We start from the raw sequence: 15,933 nt of genomic DNA on the forward strand, positions 1-15,933 counted from the left end.
AAAGTACATAGACTCAGTAAGATTTTCCATCATTTCCATTGTGTTATACTAATGGGAATATTGTGGCGTTCATCCCCCATTCCAGGAACTGGAACTGTGGATACTGGCCCAGCAGCCCAAGTTATCAGCCGAAGCGAAGCGAGGGTGGATAACGAGGTCTCCGGACCATTATCCCCCCATTCCAGCCCCTGTAATGAGGGATGAAGGCTAATTAAATAGACTGCAGTAGAAAAAAAGAGTAGATAACACTGCCACCAGCCAAATCCCAAAGAAAGGGGAACAGAATAATGTTACATGAGAAACAGACAAAACAGGATAATTATTAACCCTTTCCAGAACTCTATGTAAGATAGTTTGTACTAGGTCTGTGAATTTGAAAAGACTAATAAAGTCAATGGTAACTTTACATGTTCTGGGAGACAGAAGTCAGTCCCAAAAAATTGAGTTTGAAGTGGGAAGTCTGAAAAAAGGCAACCCTGTGTCACTGCACTGAGGGTGCTGTGAAACACACAGTACAAAGATGATGCCTATGGAGTAGGTGAGGCTCCACAGTCTATGAACACAAACATGTTAAACACACACAGCAAAACACATGTAGGAGTGGGAAAAAAGGCTCACACTCTTACCAGGTGAAAAAAATAAATCCTAAAAATCCAGCAAAGCTGCTGAGGGACTTTAGCCATTCTGGAGAATTCTCCCTAACACCAACCTTAGAAATAGCACACGTGCAACGCTTTCCCATGTCCACCTGCCCCGCCATATTAGTATTTGGTGCCTCTTCCCCCATTTCCCTCCCCACCTTTCGTTTTTAGCTCTCCTGCCAAAAAATAAAAATACATCAAAAAACAACAAAATAAATGTTCCTTTAGGAAACACCGTTCACAGTTAAAAAATAGAACTAAAAAAACATATAGACTCCATCTACTTTACATTTCTCAGTAAAGTACATAGACTCAGTAAGATTTTCCATCATTTCCATTGTGTTATACTAATGGGAATATTGTGGCGTTCATCCCCCATTCCAGGAACTGGAACTGTGGATACTGGCCCAGCAGCCCAAGTTATCAGCCGAAGCGAAGCGAGGGTGGATAACGAGGTCTCCGGACCATTATCCCCCCATTCCAGCCCCTGTAATGAGGGATGAAGGCTAATTAAATAGACTGCAGTAGAAAAAAAGAGTAGATAACACTGCCACCAGCCAAATCCTAAAGAAAGGGGAACAGAATAATGTTACATGAGAAACAGACAAAAAGGGATAATTATTAACCCTTTCCAGAACTCTATGTAAGATAGTTTGTACTAGGTCTGTGAATTTGAAAAGACTAATAAAGTCAATGGTAACTTTACATGTTCTGGGAGACAGAAGTCAGTCCCAAAAAATTGAGTTTGAAGTGGGAAGTCTGAAAAAAGGCAACCCTGTGTCACTGCACTGAGGGTGCTGTGAAACACACAGTAAAAAGATGATGCCTATGGAGTAGGTGAGGCTCCACACCCTATGAACACAAACATGTTAAACACACACAGCAAAACACATGTAGGAGTGGGAAAAAAGACTCACACTCTTACCAGGTGAAAAAAATAAATCCTAGAAATCCAGCAAAGCTGCTGAGGGACTTTAGCCATTCTGGAGAATTCTCCCTAACACCAACCTTAGAAATAACACACGTGCAACGCTTTCCCATGTCCATCTGCCCCTCCATATTAGTATTTGGTGCCTCTTCCCCCATTTCCCTCCCCACCTTTCGTTTTTAGCTCTCCTGCCAAAAAATAAAAATACATCCAAAAACAACAAAATAAATGTTCCTTTAGGAAACACCGTTCACAGTTAAAAAATAGAACTAAAAAAACATATAGACTCAATCTACTTTACATTTCTCAGTAAAGTACATAGACTCAGTAAGATTTTCCAACATTTCCATTGTGTTATACTAATGGGAATATTGTGGCGTTCATCCCCCATTCCAGGAACTGGAACTGTGGATACTGGCCCAGCAGCCCAAGTTATCAGCCGAAGCGAAGCGAGGGTGGATAACGAGGTCTCCGGACCATTATCCCCCCATTCCAGCCCCTATAATGAGGGATGAAGGCTAATTAAATAGACTGCAGTAGAAAAAAAGAGTAGATAACACTGCCACCAGCCAAATCCTAAAGAAAGGGGAACAGAATAATGTTTCATGAGAAACAGACAAAAAGGGATAATTATTAACCCTTTCCAGAACTCTATGTAAGATAGTTTGTACTAGGTCTGTGAATTTGAAAAGACTAATAAAGTCAATGGTAACTTTACATGTTCTGGGAGACAGAAGTCAGTCCCAAAAAATTGAGTTTGAAGTGGGAAGTCTGAAAAAAGGCAACCCTGTGTCACTGCACTGAGGGTGCTGTGAAACACACAGTAAAAAGATTATGCCTATGGAGTAGGTGAGGCTCCACAGTCTATGAACACAAACATGTTAAACACACACAGCAAAACACATGTAGGAGTGGGAAAAAAGACTCACACTCTTACCAGGTGAAAAAAATAAATCCTAGAAATCCAGCAAAGCTGCTGAGGGACTTTAGCCATTCTGGAGAATTCTCCCTAACACCAACCTTAGAAATAACACATGTGCAACGCTTTCCCATGTCCACCTGCCCCTCCATATTAGTATTTGGTGCCTCTTCCCCCATTTCCCTCCCCACCTTTCGTTTTTAGCTCTCCTGCCAAAAAATAAAAATACATCCAAAAACAACAAAATAAATCTTCCTTTAGGAAACACTGTTCACAGTTAAAAAATAGAACTAAAAAAACATATAGACTCAATCTACTTTACATTTCTCAGTAAAGTACATAGACTCAATAAGATTTTCCAACATTTCCATTGTGTTATACTAATGGGAATATTGTGGCGTTCATCCCCCATTCCAGGAACTAGAACTGTGGATACCGGCCCAGCAGCCCAAGTTATCAGCCCAAGCGAAGCGAGGGTGGATAACGGGGTCTCCGGACCATTATCCCCCCATTCCAGCCCCTGTAATGAGGGATGAAGGCCTTTAGCAGCCTAGGTTCCCAAAGCGGGAACCCAGGGTGCCAAAAATCGATTTTCCAAGATGGCCACTATGGAAAGGGAAGGTGGGGTTCCATACAGGGCCCCTCTTCGTTTTCCATGGCAGCATGCAGAAGGCAAAGAGAAAACCCTATGAACTATTACTATGAGCACATTTTTCTTCCCTGTCAAACCTATCCCAATTTCAAACAACTTTACCACAAAGCGGGTCCAAGGTGGACATGGCCACTTTAGCCCCATGTGTTGTCCCTCGTGGTCATGACTAGTAGCCAGATTGTCCGGATCATGACCTTATTCCATGACCCGGAAAATCTGGCCACTGCCCATGGCTACCGGCTATACCTCAGTCACCAAAAAGGTATATCACTATTTTTGGTACCTACATTATGACACTTGTTCAAAAATAAAACACGGGTACATTTGCATAACCATGCTTTCAGATCCTTGCCAATGCCCCTTCCACAAGTTTGCTGGAAATCCACACGCTTTATTTTTTCAAAAGTGTCAAATGTATGCACATACAATAGTCATATAACCTAGCCCCCACTTGACAAAATCCATATAGACTTTATGAAAACGTATATATCTAGATCTAAAATCTGTTTACAAACTTTTGTGTAGATACGTCAAATTGCACAACATTTATAAGCCTTTACAATATTTTGGGACCCCCTGTCTAATTTTGCCCCCTCCTGATAAAATCCCACCAAACATTGCAAAAACATGTGTATCTAGATCTATAAAGTTTCTGCACACCTTTGTGTAGATTTGTTAAATGGCACCCATTTATAAGCCTTTAAAATAATTTGGGACTGCCCTCTAATTTTGCCCCTTTCTTGACAGAATCCCACCAAACTTTGCAAAAACATTTAAATCTAGATCTAGAATCTATTTACACCACCTTTATAAGCCTTTAAAATAATGTGTAACCCCCCTCTAATTTTGCCCCCTCTTTACAAAATCCCAGCAAACTTCACAAAAACATTGATACCTAGATCTATTATCAGTTCCCCAACATAAGTTTAGATTCGTCAAATGGCATCTCATTTATAAGCCTTTTTATTATTTTGGGACCCCCTCTCTAATTTCTACCCCTCTTGACAGAATCCAACCAAACTTTGCAGACTCATTCGGAATAAGGTCAAGAATAGAAGTGCGTAATTTCATGCAGTTTAATTAAGTGGCACCAAAGTTATGAGCCATCCAAGAACTGCTTTTCACCAATCCTGTAATGCAGAGGTGTAATCACAGGACTGTTCGCGAGCTTTGTCGGCAAAACATGCCAATTTCTTTGCCTCTTGCAGCCATATCCCATCCCATCCTCATCACCCCTCACCTCCCCAGAGATTATTTTATAAGTTTGACAAGTGCAAAGTTGTGTTTTTAATATGTTGCACCTATGACGCACCTCACGCTTGACTCCAACCAATCAGCGAGCACGTTGCATGTCCACGGACATGACGTAAGCCAATTGGCCAATCAGTGTCCTGTCCGTGGAGCAAACAGGGAAGTCTGTCTGCGGAGCCTACATAGATATCACTAATTTTTTGAGACCTACTTTTTGGTCATTTTAAAAAAGAACTACTGGATGGATTTTCACCAAATTTACAAAAGCACACTTTCGGGACCAAGCCTCTGCTCCTACCACAAATTTGGTCAAAATACGTCCAGCGGTTTGTGCTGTAGGCGCGACAGAATTTTTTTCTCCATTCAGTCTATGGGAAAAAAGACATTTTGGGACCCCCCCATATAACTTTTTTCCCCTTGGACCAAACCTCACCAAACTCTGCAATTCAGAGTCGGCCACATACTTTTTTTGCAAAGTTTGGTGAGGATTCATCCAGGGGGAGTGAAGTTATAAGCCGCTCAAAAAGTGATCTTCCTATGGGTTTATATATATTCACTAAAAAAAACTTTGTTAGAGGGACGTTATGGTTAAGTTGCACTACTAAAAACCTGTGAAATTCACTAAAAAAACTTTATAATGGTTCAAAGTAAAATCGAAAAACACCTGAAATTCGACAGTTATGGTAGGCTAAGCAACCATAACTGCCTGCACCACTGTGCACTGCTAACACTACCACCCAGGACATGAAAGATGGCATCCACAAAGTGTTTTAGTGAATTTAACAGGTTTTTAGTAGGCAAACTTAACCATAACGTCCCTTTTTGCTAAAGATGATCGGTTTATAGTAGTGCCACGTAACCATAATGTAAAGCAACTTCTGACTTATTTAAACACCTTGCGGAGAAAACCACTTGACAATATGCTGGTGTACAGCACAGTAACGTGTTCCAGAATCCGTAAACACTTAATAGTAAGATGTTTGCCTCGTGGACAATGTGGAAACCAATTTTATATTGATGTAGGAACGTCCACCTGCAACATTTGCCTTGCACAGCGCCAACACGTGTTGGTAGTCAGCCATTAACAATGTAGTACACATTACATACTTTTAGCAAAAGTTTTAGTTATCTGAAAATGACATCAGCTAAGGCCATCCCTCCTCCCCAAGAAACAGCAGCACTACTGTAATGAAGGAGCATGACAAACACTGCCCCAACCTTAGAAATAACGAACGCACAATATTTTTGTCATCGTCAACCCACCCCCCCATATCATTGCTTAATGCGCCTTTCCTCATTTCCGTTCGCAAATTGCATTATTAGCTGTCCTACCAAAAAAGAAAGCCATCCGTTAACAAAGTAAAGGTTGTGTTAAGAACCACCTTTCACAGTGTAAATATATTAAAAAAAAGAAATTGCATACACTCCATGTACTTCATATTTCTCAGTAAAAGACATAGACGCAATAAGATTTGTCAGTAATAGTATAGATGTGCAAAGCATTAACGTGTGTTACGGAAAAATAGGATTTCTGGTTATAATCCTTTTTCAAGATGGCCACCATCGAAAGGAAAGGAGGTTGTTCCATACATGGCCCCTCTGCGCTTTCCATGGCAGCAAGCAAAAAGCAAAAGTACGTGCCAAGATGCAGAACCTGTACATAAACATACAGCGATTACAAAACAAAATCCTTTTTCAAGATGGCCACCATCGAGAGTAAAGGCGGTTGTTCCATACATGGCCCCTCTTCGCTTTCCATGGCAGCAAGCAACAAGCAAAAGTATGTGCCGAGACGCAGAACCTGTACATAAACATACAGCGATCACAAAACAAAATCCTTTTTCAAGATAGCCACCATAGAAAGGGAAACTGGTTGTTACATACATTGCCCCTCTTCGCTTCCCATGACAGCCTCCAAAAACGCAACAGTCTGTGCGGTGACGCAGAACCTGCAAAAAAACATACAGCGACGTACAACGTAGTACCTTACATTTCGAAATGATACACAGGATTTGAAAAGAAAACGTTAACATTTTAGAATTTGTAAAGTACTTTCATGTGACAAGCAATTGTCAGAGACCAACGGACTAATCCCATTTCCAATTAAATTGTTGCAATGGTTCTAATGGCGACATTGAAAATGTTCATGGTGACACACACGCAGTTATCTTCGCCTACACAAAGTATGTGTTGCTGTTAAAGCACCCGCTTTGTTTGCACAGGTATTTCCAAGACGGCGCCATGACGTTGCCTTACAACACCATAAATGATGTTATGTCACTCCTAATCGCTAGTTCAGCGTAGGGACAGAGGGGGCCTGGCCGGTCATCCCATAACATTATAATGGACAGACAGCCGGTCATGAGCAGTTGCATTGGCATTGAAAGAAGCCATCACTCGGCATCTGGAAACCATGGCATGCACAGTACGGCAAGAGGTAGATAGGCGGAAAACATAAGAGATAATCTGTGTCAATACCCAACCTTTAGGAAAAAAATCCAAAACAGACACAAAGATTGTGCAAAGTAGTACACAAATGGAAGTGGACAAGCAAGACATTTTAAAGATATATTAGCGTTGACCATGGGTACATATAGTGACACCCTATAAACGCTGTGAAACAGCAGTCGCTGTGAGGGTTAAAAAAAGGGCAACTACACAGTGAGATGGTAATTCAGTTATGAAGGCAGCATGAATGGACAAGCAAGAAAAAATTACATGTCTTGATGTTACACAAGACCAAAAGAACGTGCAAAGTGATACACAAATCTATGTTGTGCAAGCATAACATTTGAAAGAAAAATAAATAACGGTTAACAAGGGTGACTGTAGTCATAGCCTGCAAACGCAAACAATTTTCACTCTCTTTTATTGGAGGAAAATTACAACTGTGCAAAAAGATAATACTTCAGTTACATTGTCACAATTAGTGTTTGGAAATATAAAATTAAAATGCAGGTTGGTGTAGAGTCGTCAAAATTAAACTTACATCATCTTGACAGCCTCCATTGTTTTTGGCAAAGTTAGATAGCAAAGTGTTTGCATCAAAGAATCTTCGTGAACTGATATTTCATGTTCCTTACAAATGTTTTTGAAATGTAACCGAATTAAATTATATTTTTTTCCAAGCTTTCATTCCTTGCATAGCTTTTGAAGTTTCCCTTTTGCTCAAGGTCAAGATTGTAGAGTTTGGTAACAAGCACTGTAACACGCACTGCAGTATAATATATCCATGGAAGTAAACATTTTGTATTGTGGTGTATGGTTAGATGTTTGCTTCAATGGTTGTGTTATGGAGCAGTATTTATGAGTTGTATTTATTGTAATATACTTACTGTTTGATTTTTTTGTGATTGAATATATTTTTTCATGACTTGGGAAACGGGAGCAGATATTCTTTTTCAATTTCTGTGTTAGAAGAAAAGATCATGTTAGTGTACGTAGTTTATAAAGACTTATTACATTGCATAATAGACATTTCTGCTTTATTTCGAACCTCATATTTAGTAGTTTACAAACCAGTGCACTGTGCAATTTGCACAATTTCAGTGTTTGTTGCTTAAATCATTGGGTCTGTGGGAAAAATGAATCCATTTTGGATTAGAAAAAAACATGTTTTATTATGGTACAGTACATTTCTTTCTTTGTTTTCAGTGTTTACTTGTTGTTTATGGGTAATGTTCTACCTGTTGGTTTGTTGCAGATTGTTAGATACCTGTTGTTGAATTGTAACTGGTTATCATTTTTTCATTCTATTCTGAAGTTGCTAATCTATCTGTTGGGTTGTTGCAGATTGTTAGGGCAGTTAGATACTTGTTGGCATATTCTAACTGTTTTTTTCTTGTTATATTTTAGTGGTATTGATTTATTTGTTTGGTTGTTGCAAAATCTTGTGGCAGTTAGATACCTCTTGGCGTATTCTAACTGTTCATAGTTTTCTAATTGAAGTTTTATTAATATTTATACACAGATTAGTTATTAGTGGTATTGATTTATTTGTTTGGTTGTTGCAGAACATTGGGGCAGTTATATACCTGTCGGCGTATTCTAACTGTTTATAGCTGTCTAATTGAAGTTTTGTTAATGTTTATGTATAGATTAGTTATTGAATTTTGGTTTTAAGAAGATTAAATAAGCGTTTATAAGATTTGCTGGTAATCTCTGCTTTAGAGTAATGGTACTATCATTACATTCAAACCATCCACAATTCTTTTTTATATATGCAGTGTATTGACCTTCATTGGTTGTGGCTCCTGCGTGGTAGATTATACCAATTGTTGTGAAGGTTTTTTTACCAAGTGATACTTGACCATGTATGAATCCAGTCAGTTTGCAGCAAATAATATTATGTATTTACTATGGGTTTGTATTTGTAAGGTGGAGCGATTATCTGAATTGCAGGTAGTACATAATCTGCCATGGTTTGCATTTTGTACAAGTTGCTGAAATGGAACAGATTCACAGTTAGGTATGGATACATACACAAAGCGTTCATTAGAGATTTATTCATGTGCCATTTATTTATTTATTTATTTGTATTTGGAAAGCGCACAAACAGCCCGCAGACATTGAGGCGCTGAATCAGAGCTTAAGGAGGCTTACTTAAGGGTTACAAAGAAGCCGCCCCAGAAATAACTTATTTACATTTAGGCAGTTACATGCTACAGTATATTGCAGGTTCTAACACTTCAAACAAAAAGGTTGGTCTTGATGGCTTTACGGAAGACAGTGTGGGAGTCAATGGCTCTGAGGTGGGGAGGGAGCGCATTCCTGAGGGTGGGGCAACTGATGGGAAGCTGGAGCCGCCCGCACAAACTTTGCGAGTCCTGGGGACAGACAGGAGGTTTGAGTACTGTGATCTGGAAGGTGAGTGGAGGGTTTGGGAATCCTACGTGTTAGGTAAGGAGGAGCAAGGTCATGGAGACATTTGTGAGTCAGGGCCAGGGCTTTGAAGATGATTCTTTGTTTAACAGGAAGCCAATGGACTTGTCTTCTGAGTTCAGAGATGTGCTATTTACGCTAGAGGCCAGTAGCGGCTCTGAGTGCGTTATTTTGAACAATTTGGAGTTTAGCGATATTCTTGGCAGAGGTGCCAATGAATAAGGCATTGCAATAATCGAGCCTCGAGCCAATGATGGCCCTGGCTATGGTGAGGCAGTTGTGTTGGGACAAGAGTGGTCGGATTGCATTGATAGGTTTGGAATGATAGGTGGAGGTGGAGGCTATGGCATTAACCTGTCTTTCATGGTCATATCAGGTTCTAGAAGCACACCAAGGGTTTTGATTGACGGTGATACAGTGATTGGGATATTGTCAATGACGAAGGAGGAGTACTGTTCGCTCAACTTGTTCAGGGTGGATGGCGAACCAACCAGCAGGAGCTTAGTTTTGTCACTATTAAGGCAGAGCCAGTTTTCTGCCATCCAGCTTTGAATTGTTGAGTAGATGGAGTTTAAAGTATTCTGGTCAGATGCGTAATCTCCTGAGAGGGGGATATGTACCTGGGTGTCATCCGCATAGTTTGTGTATGAGATACCCATGGAGTTGAGCATTTTAAATAGGGTCCTAGTGAAGAGGTTGTAAAGGGTGGGGGCCATGCAGGAGCCTTGCGGGACCCCACACTTGATGGTGCTAGGGTCGGCACAGGATGAGTCTGAGAAAACCTTCATAGTTCCGTCTTTTAAGAATGACTCTATCCATTTGCAGGCATTATCAGAGAAGTTGGCTATTGAGGATAGATGCTAGCAGAGTGTTTTGTGGTTAACTAAATCAAATGCAGCCGACAGGTCGAGTAGCAGGAGAAGTGCAGGTTTACCTACATCTCTGAGGTCATCGATTTGATTTTTAAGGTCAAGGAGAGCCATTTCGGTCCCATGCCGTGGCCGGAACCCCGATTGTCTAAGACCAAGGAGATTCTTGTCCTCTAAAACTGTCTGTATTTGCAGGTAGGCTGCTTTATCCAGTATTTTCAGTAGGAAGGGGACAGTGGTGATAGGCCTGTAGTTGGTGGGGATGACTGGGTCAAGGGAGGGTTTTTTGATTAGCGGGCCAACCCAGGCCTCCTCTAGATCTCATGGAACTTGTCCGGAATGAAAGGAGGCATTGATGAATGCCGTTATGATAGGGACTAGTGAGGGAGCACAGTCCTTGATGACTTTCACTGGGCATACATCACCCTTACAATTAGAAGGTTTGATGGTTTGGAGGGGTGAGTTATCTTCGCCTACACAAAGTATGTGTTGCTGTTAAAGCACCCGCTTTGTTTGCACAGGTATTTCCAAGACGGCGCCATGACGTTGCCTTACAACACCATAAATGATGTTATGTCACTCCTAATCGCTAGTTCAGCGTAGGGACAGAGGGGGCCTGGCCGGTCATCCCATAACATTATAATGGACAGACAGCCGGTCATGAGCAGTTGCATTGGCATTGAAAGAAGCCATCACTCGGCATCTGGAAACCTCTAAGACGCTCATGTCTTTGAAGTCAAATTTGGGGGAGGGGTTGGGACGCGCAGCCAGTGGTTAGTGCTTTGACTACTGGTTATTAAATTAGAGATCTCCTTTTGGTGAGCGAGTATTTTAGCTTGTAGGGTTTCAAGTTTATTAAGCATGGCGGACTGGATGGAGTTGCACCAGGATCCATCCTTCACTATTGGTGAAGTGGGGGAGGAGAGGGTCTCCAGTTCTCTGAATATGGAGAAGATTTCACTGCTCCCCGATATAGCAGTGGAGATTCTGCCATTGAATGATGTTGCTTTGGCGATGCTAATGGCGGTTTTGTATAGCTTAGAGGTGGTTTTGAGGGCTAGTTGGGTGGCTTCTATTGGGTTGTTGCTCCAGGTAGTAAGGGCTGCTCATTTTTTCCCTCGCATCTGTAAGGCATTGCAGTGCTTGGTTTTATTTTCTTTCTTAAGAGAGAGAGGGGCTACCAAGTCAACGGACTAGGAGATGATCTTTTTGAAGTCGTTGGCAAGGATATCTGGGTCCTTGGAGAAGGGGGGGTGGGTAGCTTGAGGTGCTGGGAGAGGTTTCTGTGGGTGAGGAGTTTGGAGCTGCACGTGTGCCATATTGCTGCACAGAGTGCATGTATGTTTCCACATGTATGAAATCTGGAAGATTTCATTTATAGGCATCTTTTTGTTTTCCAGTACTTGTAGTAAGTACATTAGAAATTCTTGTGGATCTTCTTGTGAGTTTATAGTGAATTTGACCATTCCAGCACAGTAGTCCAATTCTTGTCTTATTCCATGAACACTATATGTGTTGTCGGGATTGTTGCTTGCATTTCTATGAAGGACTAACATTTGAAAACACAATTGGTCTGTATTGTATAAGTAAATGTTGTCAAGAATTGGTGGCAATTGAAATAGAATATCTATTGCTACATTTGCTTAGCAATGTACACCACTTATATTTGAAAATTTGAATGGACCAGATAGTTCTGTGTCAAAGTCATTTCTTTAAGTGTGTGTTGCTTCTTTGAAGAAGTACCAGAATTACTTTGAGTAGTAGATTTTCTTTGGTTGTAGTAATTAATGAAGTATTACCTTCTTTTACTCTCTTTGGAGGATTTGCAGTGAGATCCTGTTGCATTTCTGTTTGAAGTAGTTTTCTTTTACAATGTTTTGCTTTTTGTGGAACAGGATAGGTTTTTAGATGGAGGTGTGTAGTGAACATAGTCTATTGTATTCTAAAATGCAAGGAATATCAGCTTTTACTTTCATTGCATCAACGTTCATTAGAAATAGACCATCAAGTGTACGTAAGCGTGATAGTGCTACATAGCTCATGCCTTCTTTAAAGACTGTGTTCCCAATATCTATTCATGCTTTATCTAGGGTAAGACCTTTTGATTTGTGAATGGTGACTGCCTATGCTAGAGTTAGAGAAAATTGGTCTCTGCGTACATACATGTCTTTGAAAAGAAGGAATCAGGCTGTTGAACGTCCTATCCTTTTTACTTCTGATAGTTTGTCAAAGAGAATATTGACAAACTGAATGTTGTTGTCACGTGGGTATGTTTGAAAGCCAACAACTGTGGCAAGTGCTCCATTAACTAGACCTTGCCCCATATCAAGGTTACGTTTAAGCATACTCTACAGTTTAAAGATAATTTTAATATTTTCTCCAAAACAGCTGTGTTGGAGATATAGTTTTCTAACGTATTTAGTCCTGTTGTGGCTTGTTGACACCTGGGTAGTGTCAAACCATGTACATCCGGTTTGTGGAGCAAATTTCAATTATTGGTTGCATTTCTTTTTGCAACATTGTTTCATTGAATTTGGAACAGCTTGCAAGAGTTGGCATCAAGGACATACAATTGACATTTTTGTGTGCTAATTGTTCCATGACATCAGTAGCACATGTGTTATGGCTATAAAGTTCATGGATGTGCAGGGTTTTTAATATTGCTTGTGCTTCTTGAGATAGTACACCAACTCTAATACTTTTTAAAAATGTTGGCGTAGGTGAGGTCTGCAGACTGGAACATGTTTTCTGTTAATTCTCTGTATTGCAAATGTTGCCATAGGTTAACATTTCCTATGCTGCCAATGTCATGAACTTCAGATCACGCCCCTTTTGGACCTCTTGGTCCCTGTCTCAACAGGGCTTACATTCCGTACTACTTCCAACATGGCCGTCCAGAGCTGAAGTCCTTGTTCGCTCCATGCGCTGAACGCAGCGTGATCTATTTATACACCACGCCTTCCGCGGCTCCACGCGTCTCAATGCTATGGCAGAGTAGCCTCAGACGTGTGTTCGTAGCTCGCGGTATTGTTTCCTTTGTCCCAGTGCTATTACCCACTCCTGACCCTTTCCCCCTTCCTGATTCCGAGCATTACTAGCCTTTCCCAGACTCCCGGATTCCTGGACTCCGCGCTCCCAGAACTAAACGCAACCTGGAACCAGACGAGACTCGAGCAGCGCTGTTCAAGACCAGGAGCGTTCGCAAGAAGGCAGCGATCGAAGACACCGGCGAACACCGGACCCAGGTGAGAAAGGGGGAACTCCTTGACAGTTTGAGGCGCCATCCGATCGAACCTAAAAACGAGATGGAAGCCACTGTGCAGGACTTAATGCGACGCATGCAAGAATTATCAACCGAGGTTCAAAATCTTAAGGCGGAAAACGCTGCGCTCAAACAATTGGTCTTATCTCATGATTCTGCTACAAAGGAGGGTGCCCTGTTGGGCGGTATTGTTGACAAGTATGATGGTTCGGCAAAAACACTTTGCGGATTCCTGGATTCATGCCTGGTCCACTTTACTTTTAAGCCCTATTATTTCTCGACTCCTAGGGCTAAGGTGGGTTTCATCATATCCCACCTTTCCGGTAATGCCTTAACTTTGGCAACACCCCTTGTTAACTCCGGCGATGCCCTCCTAGACAACTATGATGGGTTCATACAGGCCCTTAAAGGCATGTTTGACCGTCCAGAGCAGGTCTATACTGCCCAAGAACGCTTGCTGGACATTCAACAGGGCTCCTAACATATGCTCACTTATGTGACCAGAATTAAACAACTGGCTAAGGAGGCAGACTGGTCCTCTGAGGCTAGTTTTACCCTGTTCAGTAGAGGCCTGAACGATGAGATCAAGAATGAATTGGCCAGGGTGGCCAGACCTAATTCATTCCAAGCAATAATGGACCTGGCCTTGCAAATAGATTTTCGCATCCAGGAAAGGAAGGCTAAAAGGAAGAAATCCAAGGGAAACTCACCCAAGACATCCTTTGAGAGCACAGCCAGAACGGACGCAAACCCAAGTCCAGCCCCAGAACCTGAACTCATGCAAATTGGAGCCTTTTGTGGACCCATGTCACCTCAAGAACGATTGAGAAGGATCCATACGGTTTTGTTTATGTATTGTGCTTCAGACAAACATTTGGTCAGGGAATGTCCTCTGGCACCTCCTCTGCGTTCGGGAAATGCCAGCTCCCGATCTTAAATGGAGCAGAGATTCGGGAGAGAGATATTTGCTCCACATAAATTCCATCCTTGACCTCTCCTGGACAAAACAGTTTGGTGATACTGCAGGCCTTCCTGTCACCCTCCAAAGACAAGACCTATCCCATTCTGGCCATGGTGGACTGAGGAGCTATGGGAATTTTCATTGATCAAGACTGGGTTGTTAGTCATCATATTCCGTACAAGACACGAAACACCATGCAGCCGGTGGAAGCAATTGACGGAAGACAAATCTCTTCAGGACCCATAAACCTGCAGACTTAAAGAGATCCAACATTCCATAAACCATCATCAAGAGCGAATTACATTCGACATCATTAAGTCAGCCCATTAACCCATGGTTTTGGGAATGCCCTGAGTTACAAAACCACAATCTGTCTATCAATTGGACAGCAGGATCATTATACCTGGTCTCAGAGTTCTGTATGTCCCACTGTCTATCCCTGGACCCCTCCTCAGTAACTTCTAAAGAACCTCCAAGAGACCAAGAAACACCACTCATGGTTTCCAATACCATACAAGTTCCAGAGGCCTATCAGGGATATGATAATGTATTTTCTACTGCCAAAGTCCAAGCCTTACCCCCTCACAGGCCCGAAGACTGTGCCATAGATACGGATCCCTCAGCTGTAATTCCCTTCGGCAGAATGTTCATTCTTTCTGAACCCGAGAAAAAGGCCCTTCGGGAATACCTAGACACTAATCTTGAAAACGGCACCATAAGACCCTCGAAATCTCCAGCGGGTTCTTCATTGTTCTTCGTTCCCAAGAAGGATACCAAGGAACTCAGACCTTGCCTCGACTATAGAGACTTTAATCAATGCACCCTCAAGGATCAGTACCCACTGCCCCTGATCTCGGATATCCTGGAAGCTGGGAGAGGAGCTGTAATATACACCAAATTGGATCTCAGGGGTGCCTACCATCTGATCCGTATCTGAGAAGGAGACTAGTGGAAGACCGCCTTTAGAACACCCTTTGGCCACTAAGAGTACCTGGTCATGCCCTTTGGACTAGCCAAAGCCCGAGCAGTATTCCAACGTTTTATGGATAGGGTGTTCTCTGATATGTTGCTTCTCTTCGTCATTGTCTATCTGGACAACATATTGATTTTTTCCAAGGACCCTCTGAAGCATGAAGGACATGTTAAGGCAGTTCTACAAAGACTCCGGGAACATCACCTCTTAGCCAAGCCTGAAAAATGTTTGTTTCACGTTACCTCTGTGCACTATCTGGGATTAATCTTTAATCCAGAGGGGATTGGCATGGACCCTTCAAAAGTAAAGGCCATTCTCGCCTGGCCTACTCCCACGTCCATGAAACAAATCCAATCCTTCCTAGGACTAGCCAATTTCTACTGAAAGTTCATAGCCACTTTTTCCGAGATTGTACAACCTATAGTGGCGCTGCTAAAGAAGGACACCCCATTTGTCTGGTCAACATTACAAGAAATTGCATTCCAGTGTTTGAAGACCGAGTTCACACAAGCTCCCATTTTGGCTCAACCCGATACAAGTCGACCCATTTTAGTGGAAACGGATGCCTCTAATTACGCTACAGGAGCAGTGTTGAA

At 41.9% G+C, this 15,933-nt stretch overlaps 1 protein-coding gene across 6 annotated transcripts in view; it reads right to left on the minus strand.

Annotated features, from left to right (window-relative positions):
* Nucleotides 1-15,933, minus strand: part of HTR2C (5-hydroxytryptamine receptor 2C) — a 4,576,123-nt gene that overhangs the window by 2,316,357 nt on the left and 2,243,833 nt on the right. The gene's annotated exons all lie outside the window — the stretch shown is intronic.

This window comes from Ambystoma mexicanum, chromosome 5p, assembly GCF_040938575.1.
Source record: "Ambystoma mexicanum isolate Mex_15411 chromosome 5p, UKY_AmexF1_1, whole genome shotgun sequence".
Classification (NCBI taxonomy): Eukaryota; Metazoa; Chordata; class Amphibia; order Caudata; family Ambystomatidae; genus Ambystoma; species Ambystoma mexicanum.